At 41.8% G+C, this 21451-nt stretch overlaps 1 long non-coding RNA gene across 1 annotated transcript in view; it reads right to left on the bottom strand.

Annotated features, from left to right (window-relative positions):
• The window catches only part of LOC146595651 (uncharacterized), a 166501-nt gene extending 145436 nt beyond the window's left edge, over positions 1 to 21065 (bottom strand). Inside the window, exon 1 of the long non-coding RNA XR_014895913.1 lies at positions 20985 to 21065. This is a non-coding gene — a long non-coding RNA (uncharacterized LOC146595651). The remainder of the gene's footprint in view (positions 1 to 20984) is intronic.
• Positions 21066 to 21451: the final 386 nt, after the last annotated feature.

Genomic DNA, 21451 nt, shown 5'->3' with positions numbered 1-21451 from the left:
ACAGAGATCTTTTTCATTTTTCATCTAAAATTAAATTCTTATGGGGACTTCAAAAAGGTTATTGTCCAGGCTAGAAGTAACATTTTGTCCACTTTATCCATTCTGCCAAAATCTTTTGTTACAACAAGCACAGCTAAAAAACATTTAGAGGTTATAACCTTAAACTAATTATTCTTCAAAGGCTGAGTACCATGGGCCACAGTATGAAAATTCTAGCTTATAATTAAGAAAAACCTTTATTCCAATGAAGTCAATAGGACTGCTTAAATGTTTAAAAGTAGATTCCCAGTCTAATATGTTAGACAGTCAGTAACGGGAGAGCTAAAAAGTCTCTGGGGCTCTGCTTGAAACAGCATGAAATATCAGTTTAGGAAAAATTAATTCCTCTTCCTCCTAGGCCTCAGTCACTGCACAGTTGTTTCAGTTCACTTTTGTACTAGCTGTCGAATTATTCCATTCATATTCCCTCTGGGGAGTCTTTCCTGGAATCTTTTCTTTGGAAATTATGTGCTTTTTCCTACCATCAGACCTCATTCTGGACTACTATGCTCTGCATGTAAACCCTGTTTCCCCCAAAGGTACATCACAATTTGCTACCTACAATTCTTCCCATTTTGTGCACTGTGGCAAGCAGAGCAATCCTTCTTCCAACTGATTAAAAAACAAAACTTGTGTCTTAGGAAGAAGGTTACAAGAAAGACTTTGTTTAAAGAGCAAAAATCCCAAACAAACCAAGCAGCAGTCCTCAGCAGCCTACTTGTTTGTCCTACCACTCCTTTATGGTAGACTAGGCGGTATTAGTTTCTTCAACGCACTCAAACTGACCCCTACGCTAACCTAGCGCTCTCAAACAGTTCCAGTCTTCTGGGCCCTTATAATCCAGCCAGAGCTCCTTTGTTCTTTGAATTCCTGCTCACCCACACTGGCTCCACAAACCCAGTCTGAGGCCGAGCCAGACACCTCAAAGCCACCGTTGTCCCATAACACCACCATGCTTTTGGGTGGTTCACCCTGAGACATTATTTCCTTGCTACTTGTTTTTACTGACAGCCTCCTGTTAAACTAAAGCAACATGTCCCTACAGCAAATGTCCAATAATCAAGTCACCAGCTAGCAATCATAAATTAGAGAGCAGTTCCATTTCCACAACTAAGCCAAAACATGAAACAAAGTGTTGGCCCAGATTACGAATTGTCCTAGAGACCAGGAGAAAGCTGTGTCCTAGTGTATTATGGTCTCAGAGTGCCTCCCCCTCGGAGGGTTTGCAGGCCTGTGTCATGCTGTGCCAAACAGACAGTAAATCTTTACCAGAAAGAACTGTGCTTCTCTAGAGAAATCTATTCTCTTAAAAACAGTGCTGGTTAAACACAGATGTACAGTATCAGTCTACCTCGCCAAATGCATCTTCTCTAATAAATGCTTTGAAAGAAGTCAAAAAATAACTAAAGACATTTCCAATAAATCTAGATTTATATATAATATAAATTAGAGTGTCAGAGGAACATAGAATATTTTTTTTCTTGAATTCTTCCATTAGAAAAGTCAGAGCTTTAACATGCAACACATGCAAATATCTTGCAAAGTCCACACATCACAGACTATGAGCAAGTGTACAAATTAAATGAAGGCTATGTAGAAACCAGTGTCCCATTTGTACTTTCATGTTGCTGACATCTGCAATGGCTGTAACATCTCATTATTTGGGTTCTCAAACATTCAAAGGCACAAGACTTAAGTCTCATTATTATGATACTCAGTACCTCTGTGGTCATAAATCAGGTGCTACAAATGCCCTTTACAAAATGATGGTTCTGGCTGCAAAGCCTACAGTTGGAACGGGACAAGAGTTGGATATAAAAGGGTGGCAGAACACAAGCAAATGCATCCGGCTCAGGAGGAGAGGTAGTACTGGCAACCCAGCTGCACTAACCCAACCCGTCCAAACCCATAACCCAGCAGAAGCTTCAGCCAGATACCTCAGAGCCTTTGGTTCTATCATTACCTTATAAAGGGCATCAACTATATAGGTGGTTGACCTCAAGAGATTGTGGAGATGTTCAGGCACTGTGAAGAGCCAAACATAAGCCATACACAACACGGCAAAGGAGAGTTTTAAGTAACTGTGACTGCAAATGCACAAGTCATTTGCACAAGCAAAGGTCAAAACCAGGACACAAAGTATTGTGTTGGAAAAGATCTATGTTGCATCTCATTTCACATCCTGTCTATTAAAAAAAAAATCCTTTTTTTTTTTTTTTTTTTGGTTATCTTAATTGCATCGTTATCTGAATAGAAACACAGAAAAAGTTTGTTAAGTTAAAAGAGTAAACAGAATTCCAGACTTAGGCTTTGATTTAGATGATCTGTTTTCTGATAGCGCTAATGTGAATTGTGCATTCAGTTATTTCTGGAATAACCGTAGGCAGAGTTTATAAACAGGTAACCTACGACAATGTTTCCTCATCCCCCCCCACCGCCTTAATAAACTGAAGGATCACCTAAATTTAAATCACCAGGAATCATTTTCTGGAGTGTTGCCTAGTTTGTTTTAACCAAAAAATATAGAAGCTCAAACTATGAGTGTTTGTTTATTGCTTTTATTTTTCAGTTGTATTTAGTTCTGTGCTTGCACAAACGGGGATGCATAGCTTTATTTTTACAGCAGCCCTTTAAAAAAAAGGGGGGAGGGGAGTTAATTGTACTCCTGTTGTGTTTTTAAACCAAGGTCCGTAAGATATGAGAAAGTAGACCACAAAATAATAACAAAGATTACTTTAAAAGAAAAGGTTTATACATGCTAATGAGTAGCTTGTAACCATGTTTAGATATGCCTACTTACAGATAGTGAAACAGATGATGCCCATTCCCCCCACTACTTCTCCCCCGGCTTCCCTAATTCCTAAATTCCCCAAAAGTCTGGAGAGTTCATAGTCTCCCTCCCACAGCTTTCCCAGGGATATTTCCTAATGCAATGAGAATTAGGAGATAAGCGTTTCATGATAGCGTTCAAAATGTTTGCTGTATTGTTTTCTTTTCCTCAAATTTTCAGAGAAATATAAATATATACGGTAAAGAAACTGTCACTTTCACCCAGACAAGACTTGTTTCCATAGACATAAGTGGCAAAACAAGCAGGAAAACAAACAGTTCTCTATAACTCTGTACAAGTTGCAGTCATGGGCATCATGATTCCCAAAGTATTTATATTCACAACCTAAAACAGACATTAAGATTTAAGTGAGTTTCTGCCATATTTTCACATAATGCTGAAATTAATTTTTCTAAATATTCTCAAGGGGATTCAAATGTAGCAGGTCCCATGCGAGTGCAGCAGTCAGGCTGAGCAGTCTCAGGTAAGTCAGGTTGGCAGTGCATCCCTTTATTCTTAGTTTCCAGCAAAAATACACGTTTTTCATCATCTCAAAAATTTGTCCTTTCGGGGAAACAGGACCAGATGCAGAGGTACAACTACAGAATAAGGATGAAGGGACAGCATATAGTGATGACAGGAGGAGAGCAACTRGGATTGTGTATTCCTTATAACTCCTTCAGCATATGTTTCCTCACTGGCACAGAGGATTTTGTGCTAAGCCCCATGGAGAGACTCCCTGCTTTCAGAAGCGTGCCTTCAACACGCAGCTGTGGTTGGGCCACCTATAGCATGAGGTTGCCCCCTGACCCCGCACTGCCTGCTGTACTACAGCCTTCCCCTCTCTAGGGACACGGGGGCGAGGCTAGTGTTTCRCGGCTGCCGTTCCAAAGGAAAAGCCCGAAATCCAAGAGTCTTTACTTAATAAATAAAATTCCAGCACTATTCACAGCAGTGATGTCTCAGTTTACATAGAGAGTTGACAGAGTTTTCTTCTAGCTAAGGGGCTCAAGTGAGTCGCAGTGATGAAGGAAGACCTAAGAATGTTGATTAATAGATATCGTAATCTACAAAAAAACGGAGCAGAATTCACGTCCGTTCCAGCCRTCAGTGAAAGCAATAGGGCAGGTCTAAAGCAGCAGCCGCAGATGCGGCAATCTGCAGTTATCAGTGATGTTCTCCTCAGATCAAACAACACTTTGTTCTTTGCAAATATTGGAGACCCTCATTTTAGGAAAATTCTGAATATCAGCACAAGGCAAGGCATAAGGACAAGGGCATGAGGACATTGCACCCAAACATAGATGGATTTGGGGTACTGACAAAATCTTCTCTTTACTACTGACCAGAAGCATAGATGGAAACATTACTGTTCTAATTTATTTTTTTAAATCAGCCTGCACCTGTTAGCACAGGCACTAATTTGGCTTCTAATTTTTTGCTTACACAGTTTCAAGGCTAAAATACCAAAAAAAAAAAAACCCAAAAAAACAGAACAAAACAAAAAAACCTACCTGTTTGTGAGATGTGGCACACTGCAAGTCTGTAGAACACATTTTGCTTCCAAACCTTCATACCTCAATTGCTAGAGAAAAGGGGAACTTCTGGCCTACAGCCATCAAATCCCAGCTCTGCTGGTAGTGGTTCAGCTGAGAAACTGTGAGCTGCTGCCACTGGAGGTTTTAGAACAAGTTGGATGAACAGCTGTTAAGAATGATATAGACATAGGCAATCAAGGCCAGGTGATCTCCTAAGAAACTTTCCAACCTTGTTTTCCAATTCAGCAAGCACTTTCACATTAACAGCTACATTAATTTGATTCTACTCCTACCTACCACAGTAATTTTACAATAACAAATGCATATCCAGCATCTCACAGATATCCTTAATGTCACCGATTACCTGCAATCTCGGGTATTTATCATCTATAAAACTGCTATCTTTCTGCTTACATATGCAAGTGAAAAGAGAGAAAGGACACACATACACTTAAGAGAATTTACCTGCTAGCCTCAGCTGTGCCAGCAGAGCATCTTGCTCAGTTATTACATAGCACTTTCCAGAAATTCAGACTCTTATGAGTTTTGTTTTTTAAAAAACAAATTTCAGAAGACAATGCAATAAACACACATTTCAAAGCTATTTGCATCAGGTTCCTCTGTTATTCACTGGCCAGTTGCCAGAAGGAATAAAAGTGTTACCCAGGAATGAGCTCTCTAAAGGCATTAGATGCTGATACTGAACTTCTGTGCTGATGGATCTTTCAGTACCTCTGTTATGAGGATACCAATCATTCTGAATTCAATGTTATATTTATGCAAAATAAGCTGATATAACAAATTGTGTATCAGACAAAGCAAAAGACATTAGCCCTCCAATAGAGTGACTGGAGATTTCTCAACAGAATAAAACAGAACAAAACTACAATAATACTCTTGTAGGGAAGCTAGTAACCATCAGTCATATGGTAAATGAACCTCTTCTTTCATTCAGATTAGCTACTGTCTAGCGGTGCATAAGTAATATTGATTTGAAAGGCAGTCTGCCCAAGGGACCCAGAACAAGTGATTGTAGAACATGCTGACAAATGAAATATCACATTGGCCAGTTTACAGCATGACTCGAATGAATACCTATCAGTAGGAGGGGTTTTCCCCTCCGACTTCCAAACAGCTAAATTCTGCTTTGACCTCCTCTCCGTCCAGATTTCAAACACTGGAAAATGGAAATGATATCAAAGGAGACTGGAAAGCACTGACACATTTTTTCAAATACTTCAATCAGTTTTGCACATCAGCGCCAGACTGCACATCTCAGTAAAGGAATTTCTAGGTAAAAGTCAGTGGACTGAACAGTGGCATTAAATGTCGCATCCCCATGTGGATTTTGTGTGTTCAAGTAGCCAAGAACTGTCACAACACAGTTAGGGAAAAGAAGAGCTACAGGTCAATGTTGTAATTTAGGATTTTGGAAGCTGGGTTTCATTTCTTGCTCTGCCACTGACTCCCAATGAGATACAGGAAAGTCTCCATCTCTTTATGGCTCAGCTTCATCTCTGTAAAACGAACACCTCACTGTAGGGGATCTCTGTAACTGGATCACCTCTTGGAGAAGTGGAAGGATAAGAACTGAAAGATTTGTGAAAATTAGGCCTCTAATAGAAGAGTGGTTGACAAAAGATTAGCAGCCCTAACCTTCAGCAGGTAGCCTTTCTTGTCTATCACACTTGCTTTATGAAACACAGTAGAGGGACCAAGCTTCACAACAGTGAGCGCTTTTAACTAGTTAATTTTGCTTCATAAATACAGTTGGTAATTTCTTTGGAGGAAAAAACAAGAGAAGAAAAGAACAGGTTATCATTTCTGCCTGCTAAGCCTCCTCAGGCAGAGCATATTTTGCCCCTCACAGTGCACAGCTGCACATTCATTTGATTCAGGTTTTGGCACGCCAGCGGGAGTGAGACTCAGGTGAGTGGGGATGGAGACCTGGGAGAGGAGAGAAGAAACTCCAGACACCGCTCTGCTGTCAAGAAGTTCCTGTCCACTTCAGGGGCCCTTCTTGCTCCCTTCTGGCCCTCCTTTCCTCTCCCACCAGAGAAAGGTTCAAGGAAAGGTTAGGCAGCCAGGTGGGTTGAGGACACCCCAAGGTGATAACTGAAAGGATAAACCAGTTCCTGTTTTCACAAAAAAACAGCTGCTGTTTAAGAGACCTACTTACATCTGGCACTGATAAAGAGGAGCATTTTAGCTCAGGTGGTGCCTGCTTCTTTCCTCTCTCTAACGAACTGTTCAAGAAGCATTTTCAGAGCTATGCAGTAGGTTCTCCACACTACAGCATCAACTCCTGATGTCTCACTCTGAGAAGGAAATGGAGACTTGTAAAGCAGACAGTATCATTCCTTAATTTAGTAGTAGAAGCTGTGCGCATGACCAGGACGGAGGTTGGAAAGATTTCCTATGTTTCCATAAAACATCCCATTTCCCTCTATACAATCCTATCTCAGGAAATAAACAAAACAAAACAAAACTAGAATCTACTAATTCTAGGTTTTAAGACTGAAGAAGGAAATGCCAAGTTATATTAAGAAAAACTGGTGGGGGGGACAACACTTTAAAAGGAAAAAAAAATCAGGATGTCACCAGTTACAAGAAGCAGATACATGCATCTCCTTTGGCTCTGAAGCAAAACCGAAACAATTTTAGAACCACTCCTTTTTCTTAAGCTTACACTTAAACAAGAATATTGAATTAGAGTTTTGTCCAAATAAATACAAAATGCAGGATGAAACCCAGAAATTATTAACACATTTCACTACGATTATTTAAACTCCTTAAATTTTTTATTTTCAATGTCCAAAACAGATTAAAGCCTACTAGGTAAATACTGGGCTTCTGAGCATCCTGCTGAACTCTGCAGAACAGAAAGTCTAAACCATCATTAAAAATAACACATTGTTTGCATTTTTCATAAAGACATCAAAAGTATTTCATCTCTCTGAAACATGATCTCCCCCAGGGATTTATGGATGAGCAAAAACAGAACAAGAAGAAGTTAATTTTTTTTTTAATGCCAAGAAGCCAATGGGTTAAGCTCTCAATTCATCTTTGTTTCTCCAAAGATACAACACTATTCTAGAGACATTACGAGTGAGACCACACCTGTGTTTCTTTAGTGGTGGCCTACTGACAATATTTGTCAGGCATTGTGTCAGAACCCAGAGCACATTCTTTCATTTTATGATTAACCTTTAAAGAGATTATGTTGGGGAAAAGCTCCAAGTGACAGTCATACCAAATTAACTGTGTTCATACTGGAAAGGGTTTATCCTTGAAGCTAGCGGTGTTTTTCAAATAAAGCTTAAGTCAGCCATAGAGAACATGTCCATAGGAAACAGAATACAGAATGAAAGCTGAAAATAAGCCAGAGATGTTTTGCTGTTTAGAATGTGGTAAATTCAATACTCCATAGAAAATAACAACAGATGAGAGTAACTGACCCTTCTTTTAATAAGATCTCATCCTAGAGATAAGCAAATCATCTTCAATCAAGTAAAACCTGACCAGATCCTGCATCTGTGTTGTGAACTGAGCTCTCCTTCCCCTTATCCAACAAGTACCCCAAATGTCTTTAAAGAGTTTCAGCACCTCTGCTGGGCTCAGCACTACTCAGAACTGTTCTTCCTGCCAAATCTGCTGCCTGGATCCAAGTCCCTTGATGAAACTCCACCATCGTTTCATTGATGAGTTTACTTCAGAGACTAAAGCAAAAATCAGATGCTGCCTGAATCTGGCACTTGGCCAAATGTCCAAAGACAGAGAACTTTTTCCAACGCAATGCTAATAACTTTCCTCTACAAAAAATTAATTCACTTGACTTGGGCCATAAATTCCTTTTTCAAATGTGTGATAGAAGTTTAAGGAAAAAACATTGCCCATTTGCAAAGGAATTGCAACAAGACTGGATCAAATATTTTTCCCACTGTTACGTTGAACAGACACCCTCACTCCACCTCAGAGTAACTGGTACCATAAACAAAGCAGTAGGAACAACACACAAGTAAATTTAATCTGCTTGTTTTGGAAGAAATGTGTCAGCAGCAGAGCACCAGGGCTCTGCTGCATTCCCCGCCGCTCTGCACTTACACACTATGACCATTTACTGCAGCAACCAGGGGATGAAGGCTCTCTGAATGCCCAGGTTCTCATGTCCTTCTGTTTAAGCACCTGTAGTGGACTGCTGTCCACCTGTCTCAATACTCTGACTTGGATGTTTGCCTCACCCATATGGCTCTTCTTCCATCCTGAATGCAAAATAATACAAAATGCTACTGCACTCGAATGGAGAAGTTCTGCGTCTCCACTCCTCCCATGGGGAGCAGGACGAGGCTGTTGCCTAACAGTGCCTCAACTAGAAGCCATTTGGAGGGCAGAGCCTCAAAAGCTCGACAGTCCTCAAAACCTGGGAGAACATTTCATGTTCTTGAGCACCATCTACCGGTGCCTTGACCACTGACACACGTGCAGCCATCTCTGCCAGTGCTTCCAGCACCCCAGGCCTGTGATTTCTCTTCCAGAGAGAAGGGTAGGGGATTTCCTCTTCTCCAACAACTGCTGAGCTGATTCCCTCCATATGTCTTAACAGTTATCAGGTAGCATTTTATAGTTGAGAATGGTAAGCTGACAAAGGCAGATCCTTCCCTCAGGAGTAACTTCCATATATTACTCCGGGTGTATCAGTACCAACATTTCAGTTCAGACTGGAACTGTGCTTTTGTGAAGTGAATCTCACAGTCATCTCCATTTACTGTGATTGAGTTTACAATGTGGAACAGTTCTGGAGCATATGAACTTAGAGGTGAAACTGAATCAAAAGATGTATTCAGGGAGTGCACTGAACCTGCTCCTGCTACCTGGTCCTTGAACCTCCCTTCCCTTGTCCCTCTCCAAAGCACAGCACAGAGCAGCCACATGCAGAAAAGGCAGCCCCATTTCGCCCATCCTTCTGCCCCTTCACTATGGGGCTCCCCTCTGCTCCCAGCACACGTTTTCCCAGAGCGCCAGGGGAAGCTCTCCAGGATGCCCACTGCAGGAACGGCTCTGCCCTGCGCTGTCAGAGGAAGAGGAGATGGCAGAATAGCACTGGCCTAATTTACCCTTCTCTGACAGCACAAGCATGCCTTGGCCCTGCAGCCAGCTTGCAAAGCCTCTCCTCCCCTTCTGCCAGCAGGAGCGCTCCTCGCAGCCCCAAGGAGCCCGCGGTTTGTGCTGGCACTGGTCTCCACATCCGCCCAGTAACACAASTGCCTGTAACACTGCACAGTTTTGCCTTTGCAGACACAATCTATTTCCTTTCTTCTTCTCAGTCTCCTCTATGCACCCATGCAAAGGGCAGGAGAGGGAAGGGGGAATGCAGGAGTTAACCCTTTGCGCAGCTCCGGCCAGACAGCGCTTTTACGTCCTGCTTCAAGKATGCTGCTTCACTACTGGAGAGCAATTACCCTGCCTATGGTGAGYGCAATTAGGAGTTTTAAAGGGCAGCACACTGCTGCACTGTTCCCTGGACTCAGTTAGGTCACAAGTCTTGTTCCATTTGATATCATTTTCAGTTTCATGAGAACTTCAGCATTAACCTTGGGGTGGGGGGGAAGTCTTGTTCTCAGAGTTAAGAGAAAAAACTTAGAAACGTGGCTAGGGTGCCCCACAAGATTGCAACACCAGAAATCAAAACTAAAGAAACCAACATTATTTTTCTGTTAGAAATTCTGAATTATTCTTAAACCAGCATTGTAATGTAGGACAGTTTGACTTTGGTTTCAGAGGGCTGGTGTTGTGGATAAGAGTGCTTCTGCATTTTTTGATACTGGTCCGAATCCAGCATCATTTTTATTTGAAGAATATTTCACATGCCAAAAGTCCATTATTTGAGGATGGACATGCAGCAGTCCAGTCTCACACAGAAAGTGGACTATACCCCTTCCAGAAAGAGGSACTTGCCCAGAATATGTTGCTTAAAGGTTGCATAATGGCATCTCCACTCCAGTGTGTAATTTCTGTTGCTTCAGGATGGAAGCCAGTGCATGGAAAGAATAAGAAAAATGATAACGTTTACTACGAAAAGTTTTAAATGTGATTTTGGCACAAGTTTTTTGTTAAAGGTCATGGATATTTTTGTGTGATTCAGAATAATTCCCTGCCTTAAGTCATTAAGATAACAGACCTGTGACCACAGATTAACAGTTGTTGGCCAGAGACCATACAGAAGGTTTCACATAAAGACGATGTTCAGTTCAAAGGTGAAAACACTGCTTGCTTACATACGGGGGATTTTCTTGAAAGCTATAGCCTTTGCAGGCTATAGTCCCAGTTCCTCTTGATGTGCTTCCGGTTTTCTATACTGTGCTGTATCTGTTTACTTTCTGCCCTTGGAATACAGCTAACTGGCAGCTACTGTTAATGCATTTGTCAGGAGCCTCTGTAAACTCCAGATGGGAGCATATGATTAATCCCTGCATATGGTTCCTGAAGCATCCGATACTTGCAAACATCTGGGATTTTCAGTGTCCCACCTACAATGCAGAGTTTTTCCACCACCAAATGATAAAACTCAGCTTTCTCAGGTAGAAAAAAATTTGTAGGGCCTCTAGGTCTCTCAGACTCTCACTCTGCCTCTCTCTCGGAGATTTTTTTCTTCTCAGTTAATAAGAAAGCCTTTATACTGAGGAAATATTTGGAGCTTACAGACTTGCTTTCTTTCACTGTTGAGTAATTTCTAAATACATGGACTTTACACGGTATTTCTGTCCATGTCAAGGATTTCTTTTTTTCTTTTTTTAAACAATTCCAAAAAATCTTTGAAAAACACTAAGACAAAGGTATGACTCACATACAGAAGTTCCTGTTGCATTTTTTTTTAAATGACCACGATGTCATTGGGCAGCTTGTCCTAAAATAGGTCGATTACCATAATTTTAAAGACATCAGGGATCTAGGAGGCTTAAAGCAGCAATTCTGCTTTATGATCCTCTTTTGCTACCACTGCCATGAGTAGCAGCCTCAGGGTAGTCCCTGGGACTTCTGCAAGTACAACTTTCTCAGAAATAAGCTTTAGAGAGCCAGCTCTCACTGGAGACTGACAGAGGTTCATGCAAACCAAGACTCAATCGAAATGCAAAGCCAAAACCACCTCCARAATCAGAAGCACAATTCTGGGTCTGTCCTCCTGTGAGATTTCTAGATAGCTGAGCAGCCTGATATGGTGGGATATTCACAGTAACATCAAAGGCAGAAGACCTCCTTACTTCCACTAGAGCAGACATGCTGGGGATAGCAAGAAATGTCCAAAGCCTTGATCACATCCCCCACTACACCATCAGAGAGACTGTGAGAGAGGCCTGGCCACCCAGTGCCACCTGCCACCCACCATCAGCACTATAAACYAGTATCTCTTATTCCTGGCTGCAGCAAGATCTGGTGGAGCTCAAGGACATTTGCCCCCAGCTTGTGCTCCAAAGAGGTACCTGGGCAGGCCCCTGCCCTCCTCCCCACCCTGTGGCTCCATACAACCCAGCGTAAGAGTAAGGAAGGAAGCACTACCACCAAGTGGTTACAGAAAATTGGTAACTTGCACATGCAGTTTAATGGCAYGAAGTTTTTTTGGATTACCAGTGGTAGAAAAGAGGAGGATAAATGGGAAGGAAAAACAGTAGGAAAACATTAAATGGAAGGAGGTGGGTTTGGATGACACTTGGAAATGCCCCAGAAGCATATGCCTGACGACAGGTTTCTCTAGAGCCCTACAGAAAAAGGAAGCCATGCCAACTCTGCTTCTTACAGGCATGGCTTTACATGGGCAAAGTGAATTTTCATTTAGTAGATATGCTTGTAGATATGTGTGAACCAATAAAAGAGAAAGTYTGTTAACAAGTAATGCATGAGGAARAGAAAAATTCAATAAATTACTAACTGCAGGCTCTGCTCAGGAGTTCCTGGCTCCCATTCTTCTGCCTTGCCTTCTAAACTAYATTGGTTTCTGCTATACAAATTCCAGAGGGAAAAGGCTCAGCTTTGGTTCTCCTGGCTAAACAAAAGAGCAGACAGGGCTGCAGCCTAGGGACTATAAACATTCTGGTTGGGGTTTTTGGCATCAATAGCACACAGCACTCTCATACATGTATGTTTGCGTGGGTATACATACTCCCTAATAAGTGTGGACTGTTAACTTGAAGGAACATCCCAAAACTCTAAATCAGTGACCTACTGTTATTGCAACCATATCAGCTTGAAGTTGCAATGGATCTTTCTTTCCCCCATCCATTTTGCATTCCTCATGCACTGAGAGCACAGATGGGCAAACCTAGGCCAGGTATTAGGAGCTTCCACTCTTTAGACCCRTGTATTTATTTTATTTATTTTATTATTTAAGAGAGGGTTCAGTCTGGTCCACAGTATTATGTATGCTTGAAAAGGACATAGGAACTGATACAACACATCTGCTTCCACAACAGTATTTCTTTCATCTGTTTGAGTTTTGGCTTCTCTGAGAGGAAGTAATTGGCTGTTAATTATGGGGGTTGAAAATTGGTCACATCAGAGAACTGTGTTTGTAAGCATGATTCATGACAGCATCATTTCTCAGCAGCTGTCAGCAGTAAAGGCTCAGCACTTACAAGAAACTATAATATTATACCGGCAAAGGATRAAGACAAATGCTATGTGCAGCTGAGAAAGCAGCAAACAAAATATTTTTTTAAAACCTCTATTCGATGGAGAATCAACTTGAAACATGCTGTTTCTCGGGAGAGATAAACAACAATCCTGCCAACATGGCTTCCCAGACTATGAAACTGAAATCCAAAATCTTCAGATGTCCGCCCTAGAGTTGGATGAAAAATGAAAAACTTTTCTCATTAATAGTTGGAAATTTCAAACTTGTTCTTAATATTCCCCAGACTGTCTCTGTTCCCCTGTCTTGCTTGTCTTATGCTTAAATTTTCTGCTTCTTGGAGAAGATACTTTATCATCTTCACATAGGCCATAGGAGATCTGGCCAAAATCCATTACTGTAACAATGAAAACCAGCAGAATGGTCACCCTGAGTCAGAGCAGAAGTCCATATAGAATTTCATCTTGTCTCCAGTGACAAACAGCAAATTTCCCAATAGCTAATGCTTAGAAGGGGAAAAATAAAATCAGAGCACACAGGAACTGAACTTCTTCCTGACTATATTTTCCTTGCTTCCTGCCATCAGCAGCTTTGTGAGAAACAGAGAATAAGAGATAAAAATTGATACTCRCTTGCAGCCATCCCATTTTACAACCCTGTGAAACAACATAAGCTGAAATCGGTGGCAGTTCAGCTTAAAATGTTCAGTTGTAAACTGCAGCAATTGAGGAGTAGCTGTGCTCTCCATGGCTGTTCTTGCTGCTGGAAAAAGCTGGTGCCCACTTCAGCCATCCCGAAAACATAAGACAAACCCCTTATCACTCTAACCAAAGCTTGTTCTTGGGGATTTTTTTTTCCCCTACAAAACAAGTATTTGTGCATTGGACAGCACAAGGGAGGGCTGCATGCAAATATGAGGTTGTCACAACCTCAGTTCTAGGTTATTTTTCCACAGTATGAATAAAAATGAGGAAGTATTCCAGCTCTGTGCAGTCCTTTCTCCTCAGTGGAAAGCCCTAAACSTCCTACTGCTTGCCAGAGTGACTAACATAGGGAAGAAACTGAGATAATGGACTGTACCTCTGCCCCAACTTAGCCATCAGCAATTGTGAAAAACAAGGTGACCCAAAGATAACACACAGAAGAATGCAGTACTTGAGAAGAAAAGAAAATACGTTTATACGGGCTTCAGACTTTTTGTGTGGTTTTACATACGCAATCCCTTCAGGATAATTGATGTTGGGGAAAACTCTGGCTTACAATAGAAAGGAAAAATTAAGGCATTCATAGCAGCTTCATGTTGTTTGTGGGCTAAACCAAAATACCAGGACTTGTATGTAAAACACAAATAAGAAGAATGGAAAAACAATGTTATAAAAATCCCAGCAATGGCACTTAGAGACAGCTGATAGACAGCAACATTGCTAACCTACCCACTCAGAACAGCGCCTGATCCTTTTTTCCACTGACTTCCTTAAACTTTGGAAGAGAAATCAAGCAAAGAGTTTGTTTATCAACACCCAGACAACTTTCAGCTAAAGGAATACCTAYTTCAGAAAAATAGGAGCTTATAATATTCTGCCCTCAACTGTCTGACTTTCACATCACTGAGAAAGGCAAAAGATTTCCCTTTCTTCATGGAAACTGGGTCTCTCTGGGATAAGAAACAAAATAAATATAATTTTTTATATTTATTGATGGAGAAATGAGAGAACAAATCCTTTGGCCGGAAACCAATAAGAGAATCTCGAACTCTCAAGGTACATTCCAGCGCCTTAACCCTCAAGACCATTCTTCCATTCATGGTACTCACTAATACTCATGGTATCAAGCTCTATTCTCCATGGACTGCACTGAAAACCCTCTCAGCTGTCCCCTACTTGGATATCTGAATAGAAGACAATCTTTCCAAGCTTTTCTAGAGTCTTGGTTATACTAGTCGAATGACAAGAAATTACTAGCTCAGCTGTTGTTGCAGTGTTTGGCTCATCCATAAGAACAGCATACTGTCCTCACAAATGATAACATTGTCTGCACTGTGACTTGAAGTAAACTACCATGGCCTAATCCCACATTTCCATGACCACTACTATTTTTCTGAATATAAAAGATAACATCTTTTAAGGCTACATAGGGGCAGACCTCTGGTATCACAATGCCACATACTACATGTATGGACAATACGTATGGACATGTTTAGGTTTGTAGCTTAGGTTTTGTCTCTCCTTCCTTCCTGGGTGAGTGTAAACTGGAAAAAAAGGAGGTGCAGTACCTTCAGCCCTAACGAATCACGTCTTACGATCTAACACCATCTGGTTAAGCCAGATGTATGGTGACCAGTTCCTGAATCATAAGTCTTTGTGCAATTTTTCAGATACAGTAACTCTACCTCCAAAATCAGTCTCAGTTCCTCAGTACTGAGAGTCACATCCTTGCATCTGGCCAAGATATTCTCAGCACAGACCCAGAAAGCAATAGAAAAGCCACCTCTGAAATCCCTAGTCTTGACACTCATTCCACACTCACCTAACACCTACATAAATTAGAGTTGGCCCAGTCACCAGTGTAATCAGAAACTGTTCAAAACAGCAGATACCTGCAGTAAGTATGACAGGCTGCTCCAAACACACCCATTTTCTTTGGTCATTTCTACTTGATCCTGTAGCAGGAGCCACTGACAAAAATCTACTACTGCAGCCCTCTGCTGAAGGCAAAGAGGATATGAAACAACAAGCACCATGGAGCCCAGACAAAATACAACTCATCTCTCAAAGGCAGAAAATTTTAGCATGAAACTAAAAGTCTCTTGTTTGGAAAAAAAATAAATAAAGTAACTAGGAAAAAACAACAGATAAGTCCTGAATCTGGGTCTCTGGAGGGCACCACCCTCTGTTTCAGCAAATCTTCCGTGGAAGATACATAGTTCTCCTGACAATAGGTACAACTCAAATCAAGAACTTAGTCTGTAACCAAAGCCTCACAGACCATATTGCAGATGTACCATAAGAGTTAAGGATGGTGTTATCCTGCTGATCAAAAGGTGATTTTGTAAATTATTCACCTGCCTGCTCGGATTGCCCTCATAACTGCCGGATCTTGCGGGCATCCAGATAGGGTGAGCTATCCAAATTTTAAGTCCTCTGCACAAATATTTTCAAAGATACATTTATCCTACAGAAGCCCCCAGTTAAAGCTGATCAGCTTTTTTAACAGTCTCAGGATGAGACAAAGCACCTACATGAGACAAAGCAACTGTTGCAACTTTGCCCAGATTGGCATCACCTGCTGGGACTGATTTGCCAACACACAGGTTCTCTGGCAAAAACACGTTCAGCATAAGAGCTAGGTAAAATTGCCCAGTTAAGAACAGACAGCTGCATAGGTTATCTGGATATCTGTCACAAGACACCGTCTGCAAGCAGTGCTGCAGTGGAAGAAGCAGCTCCTGATGGTACATCATTGAGCTGACAGCCCGACAGACCTTAGGACTTTCTGCATCCTCTTACCACCTCATAGGGGGGCATAGAGCGGCTGGAGCTGAATGGCAACGGAGTACCCCGAAGAAGACTTACTTCCTTCCAAAGACTGACATGTCCCCCTCCATCAATGCACTTCCTAAAAAAGCCAACTGTGCAGAGACTAAGTTGACAGAAGAGCCTACACTCACCCAGAACTGGGAGGTGGCAGACAGAAAGCTAGGGCTGACACCAGCCTTTTCCTACTCTATCGGTTTTGCCCTTTTTGAATGACTTGCACTGCATTACTTACCAAGATCAAAATGAAATTCTTTTGGGATGCAGCACAGAACTACAGGTTGGGGAGCTAATAGACAATCAACTTTGTAAAGGTGAATTGTATTGCACCCAACACACACGAGGTGTCTTACTGTGACAGCTTCACCTGCTCAGCATGAGCCACCCAGAAGCCACCCAATAATAGCTTCTGCCCAGGCAYCCCTCAGCTGAGAAAATACTGTCTGCTGCCTCCTCCAGGCCTTTTCTGACATGTCTCTCTCTCACGTGTACACTGCTGATGATCTCCACGTGAAGTCCCCGCAAACACTGAAATGGTTAGTGTGGCTTTGGTTTCAAGACCATAAGCAGATGCATTCAACCTCAATGACTAGAACCAGATGACCAAAAATCTGCTTGTCAATGGCCCCTTCTTAAGCAGTATACAACACTCCACAGAGAATCCACCTTAAGGTGCCAATAGCTTTTTTCTTAGTCAGGGTGAGGGGTGGAAACATGTCCCGGTCAATACCACTCACCTAGCATGAGGAGAGCACGCTGTGCTGTGGGATGTGACTCAGCATGCAAAACAGCTTATCCACTAAGTCGTTCCTTAGATTTTCTCATTGTAAAGCAGCTCTTAGTGTTGAAACACCTTTTACCATAGCCATCAACAGCTTTTGCCATCTCCAGGCAGCAGAGYTCAGGTTGTAAAGCAGAAGTGATGTCTGTATTAACTCTTCCCTGTTCCCAGGGGTTTTGGTCAGGAAGATGCACTCAGTGTTCTGGAAAGGCCTGAGGCACTAGTGTGAGCCCCATCGCCAGTCTGGGGGACGTCTGGGGGCAGTGAGTAGTCTAGCAATGTTGAGGATCCAGGTAAGATGCAAATTGCTCAGCTGGATAATCTTTAACCATTTTAAAACAATTCACAACAAGAGAAAACAGTATCTTTAACAGAACTCTGAGGAAATGTGGACAGTTCCTTTCTGCACAGATTTATTGGAAAGGTTTTAATAAACACAGATGTTGGGAACGGATGGCTACTGTGTAATCATGTGCAGAAAAAGCCAAAGGACAAAATATCCTTAATGTAGAACTGCATACCATGCAATATACCAAAACAAGTGAGGAAGAAATATGGTCAGTGTTACAAACAGACAAATCACAAGAACCAAGCTGTCAAGAATTTCTTTTTTTTTTCTCTTGAACATTGTTTTTGCTTCTTTTCCCAMTGCTCATTATAAGCTAAAAATGAGCCCTAAGCAAAACAGGCTTTGCTCTGAGCACCATACAAGTCAGTTGCAAGAGCCCTACATAGCATTTGAGTCAGATTTATATCCAGTTATAAACAATGATATGAAAAATAAATATATTTGAAAAAATTATGAGAAGTCTTCCATTATTTCTGCTATCTTTATAGCAAGAAGTGCATACTCATTTGAATGTCTACAGAGACATATATGCTTCCGTATGGATAGACTTTACTAGATTTTGGTGACTGTTCTGTTTGGGTTTTAGTCATATAAAAACTGTAAGAAATTTACATGAAAATATTTCTACAGTAATGAACCTATTATTGGCCCRTGTGATTCCCACTAACAATACTGTGATCCTGCTGTGACCAGAAATAATCCTAGATTAACAGAAATGCATTCATTTTTTCCAGAGAAGAGAGGAGAGAAAAATTTGGACACTGAAGCAAGTCAAATGTCTGGATTTCTGGCTTTTAACAGTTTTCAGTACAAAAATACTCATTTCATTTTTTCCTGAACTGACTATATAATATGTTGGCAGAATATCAAAGAAACAACATTTTTACTGAATCTATTCCCCTCTCCTGCTTTTTTTTTTCTTCTTTCGGGACTTTCATTCACTAATCACAACCAAATAATCCCCAGGGAGAAAAAGCTATTTCTGCAAGTCCAATATCCTTGTTATGCCAGTGAACTTTGCTGAAGAGTCCAAAACTCAGGCAACTCAAGAATATATTTGTAATATTCAACAAAATAATAAATTCAGCACATGACACAGGAAATAATAATCAGATGATCTCAGCCCCAGAAGTATTTCACTGCTGTGGAAATGCCAGGTTGGAGAGTTCATGTGGAAAAGGAAAAGCCTTGTAACTTCTCCAAACATCAGTCATCACTTCCAGATACCTCTAAATACAGCCATTCATTTCACACTGCAGGATATTGTATTGAAAAGCAAGGCAGGGCCAACACAGCACCTTCTACCACTAAATATGCACTGCACAAACCTTAGCTAAGTGTGTTTTTCCTATTTGGAACAGGGCTCTTTCATTTCCAAAAAAGAGCTTCATGCTTCTCACAGGGCAAAATATTTATAGCCACAAGCAAAAATATATAAAAGAGCCTGAAAAGGCAAACCCAGAAGTATTCCAAGACAGCTTCTTGTCAAATATAGAATGACTCATCCACCTCTTTCAATGAAAATGTTCATCCTAGATAGATCAAAGGCACTAAGTACACCAACCCCTTTTTGCTAAACCTGGCAAAAGAGTTAAAAGGTTTTCAATCAACAGTCACTTGGTGGGAGGTCTGTGAACAAACGAAAGCCCCAAGATGCTAGCATATGAAAGAGACCATCCCCTACAATGCACAACAGGGACAACGTATATAATTTAAGCAAGATCTGCATGCAATAGGCAGTTCAGATGAGTATTTTTGTGCAGCTGTACCAGATGCCATATGGATCTGACATTAGCACTGTTTTTGCAATAGATTTTCAAAGATATTCCATATTCCMTATATTGCACATGCTTTCACAGCCACAGCTTTTTTAAGGCTGGGACAAATGCAGCCTGTCATGATTGCATATTTACTACTGAGACTCATGCAATCTTTGCATGGATTCCTCCCAGCTTGCAATCAGTCTGAATATGTCTTGCAGTAAATGAGCCTCTGTTAGGTCATATTTTACCACCTCTTCCCACTGCCTGCACAAAGTTGGGTTGTGGGGGAAGGGAAACAAGAAACCACAAAAACACAGGGAAGTAAAAYGTCAATTCTAATTTAAAATAACCCTGACCTGCTGCAGTGACTGCCTGCAGTAAAAGAACACAAGGCTAAAGATTATTCTGCACAGTGGTGTTTTGTGTTTTGCTGTAGGGAAGCCTCTTTCGCTGGTAGCCAGGAAGGCAGCGCTGCTCGCCCCGGCCGCAGAGCCAGTCCCAGGCTGCCATCGTGCGGCAAGGCCACGCTCCTCGCCCCGAAAGCTGCAGCCTGGGTCACCTTCTCCTGCTGCTGCTGCTGCTGCTGCTCTGCATGGGGCAGGGCGATACATCCTCTGCAACACCACAACTGCAACGAAAGCTTCAGAGAAACACGTGTCAAACCTCAGCATCATCTGTCTCAAGAGCTATTCTCCAAAGCAAGCAGCACTYGCTGAATGGAGAGACTGCTTGCCTCACTCTCCTAGGCGGCCCACAACCCTATAAAAATCTTTTGCTTTCATGGAGATAAACTCTTGGACCTYAGAGAATTCATCTCCATTCTAGCAGGACCTGGGTGATAAGTGATACTGGCCATTTCTACACCTCAGTGGCCCTTTAGAGTGGTTCTATTACCTCCAAGTGACCAGTCCGTCAGAGCAGGAAGGGTCAAATCAGGAGAATTAGCTCATAGAGCTCATTAGTCACTAATTCAATCAGTCTGTGCTGCTGCAGCAATGTTTTGCTGTTTGACTGCTATCACTCAAGCAAGGCTACCTCAACAGGGGTGTAGACAGCTTAAACTATTTCTGCAAAGAAGATGCAGCTATCAAAGCTTCAGAAAGTGATACGCAAAAGGTCACCACAGTTTCCAGAGAAGCTGGAATTATTTGTCTGGCGCTTCAGAGCAACTGATAAAGCAATTAACCCTACAACAGTAATTTGRTTGAAAGGCAATAAAGTCAGTGAGAAAGGCAAACACAATTGCCCAGACTATATGCTTGAACGTACTGCTGACCCCTTTGAACAAGCCATGCCTGCACTTGGGCAAAGCTGACTTCTGCAAGACTAATTTCACCAACCGTAAGCTCTCTGAGGCAGGCAGGACACGAGTGACCCCTCCTGTGATACCTAATTAGAAGAGACAACTCTGAGTAGAGTATATTCCGTCCCCAAAGATTTATCACTTCTGTGTAGTAAAAGTCAGCATCTCCTATTCCTCTCCCCGCGTGCTTTACCTCAGGATTCATATCAGACATAGAGAGCATACCTTTCTGCAAAGCTTCCTTAACCCCATCTTGATTTTCTTTGTCCTCCCACTTTACTAGCTGTTGTTTACCACTTCCAGCAGCTGAGACAGCAGGCAAAGAGACCTGTTTACATCCTGCAGCGCAGCTAATCTGAGGCCAGCAAATAGCCAGAGGGACCCATAACACACAGGCTGGCCAAATCATTCCTGGTGAAGAAAGCGCTGCCAGACCACAACACACAGCCTCCAACGCACTCCACACTGTGATACTATGAATACAAGGAACGAGGATGACGCAGACTAGTATTAACACCAGCCTGCCCAAAGCACAGGTTCACTCTGTCAACTGTTACTGTAGGTACACACATCATCTGGGCCAGGATGCTCAAACCCCACCAGTACAGCACTGCTGGCCCACATGTCTGAACGGAAGGAGCTTTGGGGAACTTGACACTTCACTATGAAAACATTACAGTGAGAAAAGCTGA

The sequence above is a fragment of the Rhea americana genome, unplaced genomic scaffold (assembly GCF_003343005.1).
Source record: "Rhea americana isolate MKP2758 unplaced genomic scaffold, rheAme1 scaffold_22, whole genome shotgun sequence".
NCBI lineage: Eukaryota > Metazoa > Chordata > Aves > Rheiformes > Rheidae > Rhea > Rhea americana.
This window is presented reverse-complemented; position numbering and strand designations above follow the sequence as displayed.